Source organism: Saccopteryx bilineata, chromosome 9 (assembly GCF_036850765.1).
Source record: "Saccopteryx bilineata isolate mSacBil1 chromosome 9, mSacBil1_pri_phased_curated, whole genome shotgun sequence".
In the NCBI taxonomy this organism is placed as follows: domain Eukaryota; kingdom Metazoa; phylum Chordata; class Mammalia; order Chiroptera; family Emballonuridae; genus Saccopteryx; species Saccopteryx bilineata.
Genome location: NC_089498.1, coordinates 84,630,828 through 84,634,027, shown reverse-complemented (window position 1 = coordinate 84,634,027; position 3,200 = coordinate 84,630,828). Strand labels below are relative to the sequence as shown.

General features: G+C 39.7%; 1 non-coding gene across 1 annotated transcript; it reads right to left on the bottom strand.

Moving 5' to 3' along the window:
* Positions 1–2,883: 2,883 nt before the first annotated feature.
* TRNAT-AGU (transfer RNA threonine (anticodon AGU)) lies at positions 2,884–2,959 on the bottom strand. Its single transcript has one exon. It is a non-coding gene; the product is annotated as a tRNA-Thr (tRNA).
* Positions 2,960–3,200: the final 241 nt, after the last annotated feature.

Genomic DNA, 3,200 nt, shown 5'->3' with positions numbered 1-3,200 from the left:
TACATTCACAGTATAATTTCAAGGTATTTTGTTAACAAAACAGGCTAACAACTTGAAAGGTATTTATGATTCCCTTTGGGGCCCAAGCTACTTTGAAAAGCCTCTGTGGTTTAAAAGAACATATTTTAAAGACATCTGCTACAAACAAAAAAAGTACCTCATAAATTCTTCTCCTACAAGCTTTCAAATGCAAGTCCTTTTAAACAATTGATAGGCTTAGTAGAGCCTCTATCAGAGTAAAAGTTCTAGACATCAACCTTCTGTTTTCTCTCTGATTTACATTAAAATCTATAAAGTGTAACCTGAAAAATTTTTGACTAAATCCATTTCAAATCAGGACAATATATAGATTTTATTTTATAAAGAATAGTTATAAAACTATATTTAAGATACTCATCACAAGAAACTTAAGGAAAGAATGTATTCTCGATGTTTGAGAAAACATTGTCTAAGGGATGAAGGGAAAAATTCTAAGATGAAGAAAAGTAGATTTGTTATGAGGAGGACATTATTAGAAAATTAAAATTTTTTTCCTGCATAACTGTAGGGTTAAAGAGGATATCAAAATTGAAATTCAAAACTAGGTAGAAAAATAGTAATTATATATAGTAACATGACAATTTTAGGTGTATGATCCAAGTTGACTCAGGCAAAATCATAGGTGCCATGTTTTGACTCTGATGATTAAAATACATCAATAGAAGAGATTAAATAAAAAGAAGCAGTTTGGGAAGTGGTGTGATTGATGGAGCATGCTAGCTGAATCCCAATATCTGTTCTTTCCTTTTTTCCAAAAATCACGTTAAAAATTATTAAATAAAATATATAATAGTAAATGAACAAAACATTTAATTGAGAGATTAAGAATAAAGTAAGAAGACAAAAATAACTTATACAGGTAAAAATATATATAAATAATAAATTTAAAAGAAATAAAGGTCAACTAGATGAATTCAGAAGATGGTTTTTTGATATGATAAAAAATACATAAAAAATTTGACAAGATTGAGAAGGGAAAAATATTAGACTTGTAGGCATGTATTAATTACACAGAAATATGGAATATAATCATACCTATGGTAAATGTAATAATATATTTTTAAAACTTGATAAATGATTGATTTTGTAGGCAACTATAGTATATCAAAATATAAACTCAAAAAGTGGTTGGAAGTCTTAATTTGAAATATTACTTCCAAACTTTGCTGCAAAAATCTGGACTCCAATTCTTTTAGGGAGTAGTCTATGTTTAATCAATAAACAGATCCTGGCTCTGGCCGGTTGGCTCAGTGGTAGAGCGTCGGCCTAGCGTGCGGAGGACCCGGGTTCGATTCCCGGCCAGCGCACACAGGAGAAGTGCACATTTGCTTCTCCACCCCTCCCCCGCTCTTTCCTCTCTGTCTCTCTCTTCCTCTCCCGCAGCCAAGGCTCCATTGGAGCAAAGATGGCCCGGGCGCTGGGGATGGCTCTGTGGCCTCTGCCTCAGGCGCTAGAGTGGCTCTGGTCGCAACATGGTAACGCCCAGGATGGGCAGAGCATCGCCCCCTGGTGGGCAGAGCGTCGCCCCATGGTGGGCGTGCTGGGTGGATCCGGGTCGGGCGCATGCGGGAGTCTGTCTGACTGTCTCTCCCTGTTTCCAGCTTCAGAAAAATGAAAAAAAAAAAAAAAAAGATCCCTGTAATAGTATGTATTTTTTCTAGAACACAGAGAAAGAAGTGATCTATTTTCTTTTATACCAAAAACATACCCTGTTTTTTTTTTTAAAAAAAACACACGTTAATTCCATTTTTAAACATCTCCACTGCTAAGTGTGACTATATAATATTGGCAGAGGCAGTTTGTGTAGCTTCTAAGAATTTCCTTTCAAGACTATGCTTTATCTTCCCTTCCTCCTCCTTCCAAATGGCTGAAATGCAGCAGCCACAGTAGCTGGACTTGTAGCAGGCGTCCTGTACTGTGAGATGTTGGGATTGAAAGCCATGCACAGCAGAGGTACAAAAGAGAAGAAAACGGGATTCCTGACCCAGAGCCTTGCCAATCAGTTCTGCAGCAACTTTACCTCTGTCAAAGAGAAACAGAGCCAGATTTTTGTTGAAGGCAGCAAGACAGATTTTACTCAGGCTACTGCAGCAAAAGAGAGACTTCAATAAAGATTAAAATCAATTCTAATCTGGGAAGAAATGGCTGGAGTTTTAAGGGGAGAATGAGAAATTTGGGAAAAGGGATGAGGGGATCTTGAGCAGCATCAGGTGAGTGGGAAATGACAAAAGTTGTGGGGAGGTTGATTGTTGAGAACTGTGAGGTAAGGTAGGTGTTGGGTTGGAACAAACTAAGTTCTTTTGGCCGCCTTGAGCGTTCCTAGGTAGGAACTGAACAGATCTGGCTCAGCCCAGGGACATAGTCTTGAGCTGTGGGCAATCATGCTAGTTTTTTGTTCAGATTTTCGAGTTGGGGGTGACGAAGTAATTTATGCTGCGAGTTTGCAGTTCTCAGAGACCAAGGTTTTGCCTTATTGAGAAGAAAGCTCAGAGGAACTTCACTAAAGTTGGGTCAAAGAGGTTTTGAATATAAAAATGAAATTAAATTTTTTTTTTCATTTTTCTGAAGCTGGAAACAGGGAGAGACAGTGAGACAGACTCCCGCATGCGCCCGACCGGGATCCACCCAGCATGCTCTGCCCACCAGGGGGCGATGCTCTGCCCATCCTGGGCGTCGCCATGTTGCGACCAGAGCCACTCTAGCACCTGAGGCAGAGGCCACAGAGCCATCCCCAGCGCCCGGGCCATCTTTGCTCCAATGGAGCCTTGGCTGCGGGAGGGGAAGAGAGAGACAGAGAGGAAGGCGCGGCGGAGGGTGGAGAAGCAAATGTGCGCTTCTCCTGTGTGCCCTGGCCGGGAATTGAACCCGGGTCCTCCGCACACTAGGCCGACGCTCTACCACTGAGCCAACCGGCCAGGGCAAAATGAAATTAATTTTAAAGTTATTTAATACTGTCTAGTGTTTGTTGAGTCTCATTATTACTAATTGTAATGATACAAAGTATTTTCTTTGAAATAAACTATATTAAATATTGATGATGGGAGATATAATAGTAGATGTTATAGAGAGAGTTAGGATTTGATGCTGAAGCTTAGGAGAGAAGTCATTACCGGGGAAGATTAACCTGGATGGTATTGACAAAACTACAAAGTTGAGTTTCT